The sequence below is a fragment of the Macrotis lagotis genome, chromosome 7 (genome assembly GCF_037893015.1).
Source record: "Macrotis lagotis isolate mMagLag1 chromosome 7, bilby.v1.9.chrom.fasta, whole genome shotgun sequence".
Lineage (NCBI taxonomy): Eukaryota > Metazoa > Chordata > Mammalia > Peramelemorphia > Peramelidae > Macrotis > Macrotis lagotis.
Window position 1 is genome coordinate 180,894,746 of NC_133664.1, and position 8,678 is coordinate 180,903,423.

General features: G+C 35.8%; 1 non-coding gene across 1 annotated transcript; it reads right to left on the bottom strand.

Annotated features, from left to right (window-relative positions):
• Positions 1–1,578: 1,578 nt before the first annotated feature.
• LOC141494639 (U6 spliceosomal RNA) lies at positions 1,579–1,687 on the bottom strand. Its single transcript, XR_012470529.1, has one exon. It is a non-coding gene; the product is annotated as a U6 spliceosomal RNA (small nuclear RNA).
• Positions 1,688–8,678: the final 6,991 nt, after the last annotated feature.

Below are 8,678 nucleotides of genomic sequence, written 5' to 3' on the forward strand. Positions count from 1 at the left end.
AAGGAAGGAAGGAAGGAAGGAAGGAAGGAAGGAAGGAAGGAAGGAAGGAAGGAAGGAAGGAAGGAAGGAAGGAAGGAAGGAAGGAAGGAAGGAATAAAGGGAGGGAGGGAGGAGTGAATGAAGGAAGACAGACACCTCCAGCAGTGAGTAGTAAAATTCCATTCTCTAATGTCTCAAGTGCCACTCAACCTCAAATTCAGTTCTAAAAGTCCAAGAAAGCAAAAATTAGGGATATTAAGCTTAATTGTACATATTGAAGTACTCTACAGAAAAGAGATCTCAAACTCACAATCCAGGAGCTGCTTACAGCACCCCCCAGTCACTCACAGGGCTCTTTGTTCTTTGGTTCAGAAAAATATGTAAGGGGATTAACAAATCTTTGTAAAGGGAACAAAGATTTAGATAGGAGAGAAAATAGATTAGTAACATAAACTTAAAACTTAAAACAAACATGATTTCAACTCACATATAGGCCCTTAACAAATGTTCTTTTATAAGGGTGAATGTATCAGAGAACAGAGGCAGGAAATAACTAACAAATGTCCACAACATAATTCAACAACAACCTCAGAGCTCTGCTCTCTGTGAGGATGCTGTAAAACTGGTAACAAAAAGAGTAGGTTTTCATCATGGTAGTCCTGTTGTTGCTGTAATAAGGAATCTGGGGAAAACTTAATTCTAAAAATCACAGTAACATCTAGGGAAACTCAGAAGAATTTTTTTTTAAATAACAATATTGTACCTCACTGTTCTTTGGCAAACCTAACATGGTTCATGTAGGTTCTACCCCTGGCCACACTTCTTTGTGCTTATATCAACAGCCATTACATTAATGTCTAGCTATAGTATGATGGTAAGGAACAAATAGAAACTGTTAATAAAATTGCAATTTTCAGCTTTCTTACCTAATAAATCTGTTCAAAGCAACATGAACCTAAAAAAATGTGGATTTAAGTTAGAGGAATGAAGGGATGTTTTTGCTTTTGTTAAAACCAAATGAATTCATTTAAAATTATACATCAAATGAGTTTAATTTAAAGTTTAAAAAATAACTTAATTAGAATTTTTAAATAAAATTTTGTGAGTTTTTTGGGTTTTTCATCAACAGCAATTTCCTTCAGAATCTCTTCTCTTCCCTTCCAGCTAATATTTTTAAACATAAAAAACCCCATAAAACTGATCAATAAACTGAAATTTTAAAAAAGTCTGAAAATATTAATACCTTAACGGCAGGACCTGTTTCATTTTTGTGTCTATCTCCTTGGCCTATCTCAAGCCCTACCACATAGTAAATAATTAATACTTGTAGAATTGAATTGAAACTTTGGCCTCTATCTGAACATAGGACACAGTCCTTTAAAGCACACCTGCTTTGAGAAGCATAGCAATACTACTGTATATCACATTTGCCTCAATTTAGATAGAGATAGATAGATAGATGGATGGATGGATGAATGGATGGATGGATGGATGGGTAGACAGAGAGATAGAGAAAATAAACCTGAACATGTTTTCCTTACTTTTATCATAATGGGCTGACGTGAGATAACTATATTAAGCTTATTATTTGGCATTTTGAAAAATATTGGGTTTTTTGCTTCACAAATTTGCATGTCATCCTTGCTCAGGGGCCATGCTAAACTCTGTATCATTTCAATTTTAGTATATGTGCTGCTGAAGTGAGCACAAATATTGGGTTTTTCAAATGCTCATTAGTAGTTTATTTTATTTGTTGACAGCTGGAACCATTAATATGTTTTGTCAGAAACTGGAGTTAAATTTAGACTCAGAAAAGAAATGATTTACCTGAGACTTCTTAGTTACTGATAGTACCTTAAGGAATAGATTTCATAGATCCTTACATTTTTAATTTGTTCTTCCTTTCTTTACCATCTCCATTTTAAATCTAATCTTATCAGACAAAGTGGAATGTGTGTGCATTTCCAAAGGATATTGGCCAATGGGACTCAAAGAATTGGTTTTTTTTAAACCTCTTGGCTAAGATGCCATGTGAATTTGGCTCTATGGAGAAATGCTTCATTTGCTGCAGGATGATACTTCTCTTAATCTAATGATAACAGAGCTAAGAGGATATGAATTCTTAGGAAGGGGGGGAGAGAGAGAGAGAGAGAGAGAGAGAGAGAGAGAGAGAGAGAGAGAGAAACACTGATTGGAAGCTCAGGGAAGTGATTTAGGGAGTGAGGGGGTGAGCCTATGTGCATTTTTTGTTGTGAATTTTCAACTACCTGGAAACTCCTAATTATTCCAAGAACCCATGGATTTTTTTTTGGCCAGTTGGATGAAGTTTAGTATCTAAGGGACAAGGGAAAATTGAGATACCTTGTTGGTAAAGTGATATATTGATTCATCCATTCTGTGCAATAATTTAGAACTATACCCAAAGGGTTATAAAATCATGCATACCCTTTCATCCAGTAACCACCCCCACTAGGTCTATATTCCAAAGAGATAAAAAAACAAAAAGGAAAAGAACCTATATGTACAAAAAAATATTTATAGTAGCTCTTTTGATGATGTCAAGGAATTGGAAATGGAGGGGAATATAGCCTCCAATGGAGAATGGCTGAACAAGCTATTGTATATGATAGAAAGACTTAAATGAACAGATGCAAAGTGAAATGATCAAAATCAGTTTTTCATGATAATCAACTCTGAATGATTTAGCTCAATACAATGATCCAAGACAATTCTGAAGTACTTGTGATGAAAAATGGTATCCATTTCCAGAGAAAGAATTGATAAGAGTCTAAAGCATATTGAAGAATACTTTTCCTTTTTTTTCTACTTTTTTGTCTGATTTTTTTTCACAATATGACTACCATGGAAATATGTTTAGCATAAATGCAAATATTTAGCCTATACCATAATGCCTGCCTTCTGGGGCGGGGGGAAGGAAAAGGAAGGAAAGGGAAAGAGAATTTGGAGCTCAAAAAATTTTTAAGAACAAATGTTGAGGGGCGGCTAGGTGGCACAGTAGATAGAGCACCAGCCCTGGAGTCAGGAGTACCTGAGTTCAAATCCGACCTCAGACACTTAATAATTACCTAGCTGTGTGGCCTTGGGCAAGCCACTTAACCCCATTGCCTTGCAAAAAAAAAAAACCTAGAAAAAAAACAAATGTTGAAAATTGTTTTTACATGTAATTGAGGGAAATATTGAGTTAAAAAAGAAACTAGCATTCAAAAGATATATAATTTAAAGTACCCACTTTTCTTATGAAGAGATTATATGGCATATTTGAAAGGCTGACTTCTAAACAAACATTACAAACATTTCTCTAGGAATGGTAAAGGAACAGCAAAGCCAAGCAAATGGTCTACTTCATAGCTATGTCTCAGAAAGAGTCTAGTTTTCCCATCAGTGATAATTACATTGATTAATTCAGCATTCCTAATGGCTCTTTGGATTTGTAATAATTATAAACATATTAAATATATAAAAAAGCAAATTCTTAAAATAAATATGAGGCTACAAGCTATATATCCCAAATTAAAAAGACAGAAATTACTCAGTGAATTTCATAGATGAGCAGAACCAAAATGTTCACTTTAGAGCTTAAATTATTCAGTGTTCCTGTCCTCTTTTCTGCTGGTGGGAATAGGGAGTTTGGAACTGTTTTGGAAGAAACTTCACTCTTAAACATCAACTCAACTATACTCTAGTCTTAGGGGTTTGGTTAAGGACACTAAGGAGTTAAGTGACTTGCACATAGTCACAAAGGCAATATCTGTTAAGGGAGATCTTAAATCTACACCCTCCTGACCATTAGACCAACTCCCTATCAACTCTAGCATGTTGCCTCTCTTTAGAGCCTATTTTTTTTTGAAAGATTTTTATCTGGATTATTTATCAAATCTCCATTTCATTTGAGTAGTATGGGGATGATTTAATGGAAGAAACAGAAGAAAATGAAATGCATGTTTTCATTGATTGAGAATTGTATGCATTGACATCCCTTCCCAGTCTGCTTCTGTTTTGTATGGATTGAGTGATAATAACAGACAATAGAGTATATATATATATTTTCTCACCTTTATGAATTTCTGAAACAACTTTACCTCAAGGATCCCAAATTTTGTATTGAAGAATACAGTCTCCTTACACCAAGGTACCTACCTCTGAGGCAGATTGTCTTATCAAAGTTTGCCAACAATTGCAATTTTTCAGGGATTCACAAAAAGCCAGGTTATTTCAAGCCTGATGCCACTGATTTCTCATTTGTCTAAGCTTAAAAATAAGCTTTTTTTCAAGAATTATTTTTTAGGAACCTTGAACTCCTGTTATTACTCAAAAGTCTATCACTTCATTGAGGGGAAGTTAGTTGGCAACAGTGGACAGAATTTCACAATCCTTAGAGTCAGGAAGAAATGAGTTCTAACTCTGCCTCAAACACTTACTGGTTGACAGAGTTTAAGCAAAATCATTTTACCTTCCCTCTGCCTAGGTTTCCTCATCTGTAAAATGGGGGTAATATCACCTAATTGACAGGGTAGTTGTAAGGATCAAATGAGATATTATCTATAAAACACTCTATAAATCTTAAAGTATTATATTAGATAATAATAATAGCTAACATTTATATAACATTACATGCTAATCATTGTGCTAAATGTTTTACAATTATCATTTTATTTGATCCCTTTGCTATTATTATTATTATTATTATTATACCCATTTTACAGATGAGGAAACTGAGGCAAACAGGTGACATAATTTGTCTAGGGACACACAGCTAGGTGTCTGAGGCCAGGTTTGAACTTCCTGAATCCAAGCCCACTGCATCAACTAGCTGCCCTAGGATTATTTGCCCCTTCACAAATCACCTCTAATCATCAATAGGTAACCCTTCAATCAAAGTAGTCTACATGAATTCTTTTGAGAATCAGATGAATAATTTTGTCATTGGCTAAGGGTCTAATTGAAATTATATTGAAAATAGATAACAATTAGGGGAAATATTTTAGGCTGCATTTTGCTCTAATGAATCAAATGATTTCCTATAACCAACTTCTCTAGAACAAACTGTTTGGTTATCAAACATCAGCCTAGCCAAGTAGGAAGAATCTGAATGGGGTAACCCCTAATTATATGGTGAATTCTTTGGCTCTGGCAGTCCATAGAACAAAGAACAATACAACATAGCCCTCAGTCCTCCTACTTCAACAGTGATAGTAAGAGAATGGTGGGATTACCTTTCAATGATACAGATTAAACCTCATACCTATCTACTCCATGTGATTCTTATAGAGGTCCTCCCCTACATTCACCTAATATGCTAATGGCCTTCCTCTCATTCTCCTGACATTCTGAAGGAACCCACCTGTCAACTCTGATTCTTACCACATACTAGTCCACTTTCTCTTTCTATCCTACAATTCCTTAATGACATCATTTATGCCTGTTGTTTGGAATTCATTGCTTAGATGTTGCATCCTATCAAACCGATGCCTCTGAACTGCATCTATGTGATACTCATTTTTAATTCTTTTAAGGTGTATAATGTTGTATTACCACACAGCAACATCAATGGAATATTAGTATTAAAAAGACAGGCCTTTGTTTTCATAGGAAGCTTGGGGAATTAAACTTAGTGATTAATTTTTCATAAGCAATTCTGCCCACTTTCTTCTTCCTATTTAACCCTGATCCAGGTCATTGATTTCTATATATACTGTCTGTCCCAGATACATATATCAACAGACAAACTCTATAGAGTTCTTCCAAATACATGTTCAAATCTGGGCAATAGACACTTTTCATTTCTCTTCCTCACACCCCTTTTTTATGGTGATGGAAGAACAGTATTTTGGTTCTGTGATTTAATCAGTGTAGGGAAATTCAGGTATGGAGATAAAGATGATTATGGGGGGGCGGCTAGGTGGTGCAGTAGATAAAGCACCAGCCCTGGAGTCAGGAGTACCTGGGTTCAAATCCAGTCTCAGACAATAATTGCCTAGCTGTGTGGCCTTGGGCAAGCCACTTAACCCCATTTGCCTTGCAAAACCTTAAAAAAAAAAGATGATAGGGATAAATATATGATCGTTACATGCTGACACTGATATCCAAACAGATAAAAACATGTCCATTGTTTTATTCTGTGACCCTAGGAAAATTGCAATGAGATTTTCTATTAATGGTGACTATTCTCATCCCTTTATAATCTCTACATAGCAAATAAAATACTTTTTAATTATTAAGAGGTTAATTATTCAGTCTGTGAAACTTTGAGTCTCTACTTACTCCTTTTTTTAAAACTATCGTTGGTCATTTCATGTTTCTTAGTGAGGAGGAGACTAAATTCAAACCCATCAATTTTATTATTGTCAAAAATTGCCACACAAGCGCAAGTAGCCAGTTATTTTCTCTGCAACCTTCCTAGAAGCTTCTGCTGCTTGCAAAATAGGGGAAATAGTTCACTCAACAGTGTTCCTTCTTTTCTTACTAATCATATGTGAATTTACCACCCTTCCCCTGTCCCATATATACATATACACAAATATATACATATATGTAACCACACACACACACACACACACATATTATCTATGAATATCTTTACAAGCTTACTCTGAACTCCAAACATATTAAAAATACCCACCACCATGTTCTATAGCCCTAGAGAAATTATAGTGTTGCTATTCATTTATGGTAACTGCTGAACATCCCTTTACAAGGCCTAGCTTGGCATATCTTATTTCTGCACAGGAGGTCTATTACAAGAGACTTTCTTAAAGTTTGATATATATGATTCATCACTTGGTATGCTTCTCACTAATAAAGAACCTACTTGGTACCAGAGTGATATTGCCCTACACAGAATACTTCTGTCATAGGACATCTAATACCAAAATTGTCACCATTTGTGGTGATTAAAGATCTCTCAAAACTCATTTTTTACAAGAAAAATATTTATTTAAATTTTATTTTTAAAAATTAATTTGGTTAAATATCCATCATATGCTGTTTTTTCATCTCCGGAGTCAAAAGGAGTTTTACGTTGAGTTGAAATTGATTACATAATTATAGTTGATGAGTAGCTATAGTCTGAATTTGGGGGATTATCAATCTTCACAGGAGAAAGTATTTAAACTTACAGATCCACAGAAACTCAAAGTCTGAAGGGACAATCAACTAGTCTAAACCATACTTCAGAAGGAATCCCCTTGACCAAGTCCCCAGACAAAGTCATCCAACTCACTTGATGACTCAGTCAAAAGAGACCTATTGCTTCCTAACCCTTTTGGATGACTTTAATTGCTAGGAAGTCTTTCCTTGGAGGAGACCTAAACTCTATCTCTCTACAACTTCTACCAATTGATCTTTGTTCAGCCTTTCTGGGACAAGCCATGGCAAGCAATTTATTATTTCATTTCTTTGTGTGACCATAAAGATGATTCTGTGGATAAGCACACAGTATGGTATGTATTCACACGACCCCTAAAACACATAGCTCTATCTCAGTGGAGAAAGGAATGTGATTAGAATGAATAACAAAATAAACATCATTGTACAATCAACCTGTTTTCTTCCATGACAGTATGCATTATAACATAAACTCTCCTATTCCCATCTACACCTAATGGATCAGACTGCTTCCCACTGCTTCCCAATGATGATCTTATACTATTTAAAAAACAAATTATAGTAAAACCATATAACTCCCCACATCAGGGTCCAATGTTTCTCTGACACTTACCTGGGATTTGCTCCCACAGCAAAATACAAGCCCTCTAAGCCAGTTAAGTGGCTTGCCGTTGCTACTTTGCCCCAGATGACATCACCATTTGGCTTTCCAAATGTACCTCTTTGGCGCTAGCTCTTTTGGCTTATTTCCATGTAAACAGGGTCTGATTAATGTTGCAGAAGGAGGACTATGAATCACGTATTCCATTCTCTTATGGGAAGTCAGAATGTCAATTTTTCCTAGTTTCTTCTGCAGAGAATTGGGATATTTAATGCAGAATCCCTAGCAACGACATAGAAACTGCTGCTCCATACCCAGCTGCAAGCTTCAAGACATACTTTATGTAACAGCGGCTGATGAATCACCCACTGGAAGACATGGGCTTAAAAATGAAACTGCATTCACCAGTCCTGACCATTATTGCGTGGTCAAAAGCCCATTACAAGTATGCTTTTTGATGAGGGCAACAAAGGAGTAAAGGGAAATCCTTGCCATGCTTCTGAAGAGGATAACTGGGAGTGCTCCCATGTTGCCATAGATGTTTGGTCTCATCTCCTGACTAAGGGCATTGTACAGTTTGGGGGTACCCTTTTGACAACTACTCTTTCCACCTGGTAGCCCAGCCAAATGCGTCTGACCATTAAGACTTGTAAATTAAGTAAGGTTAAGAACAAAAACTCAACTTCTAGAAAAGTCATAGTCTTAGATGGCAATCTTTGCAGGCCTTGTACAAAAATAGCCTAACTGCTCTGAGTAATCCTCTGATGATTTGTAAGAATTGCCATAGATGGCTAATAAGAATTCTGAATTGGAAAGCACTGTGCCTAATAAAAATTCATCTTAGCAGGTAGAAGACCAGGTTTGAAAAGGTTTTACTGAAGAATACAGGTCAGGTGCTAAGGCAGTTTTGTAATTTAGACTCCATATGATGTCAGGCAGGTAGTGGGATTAACAATGCAGCTCCTGAACATAG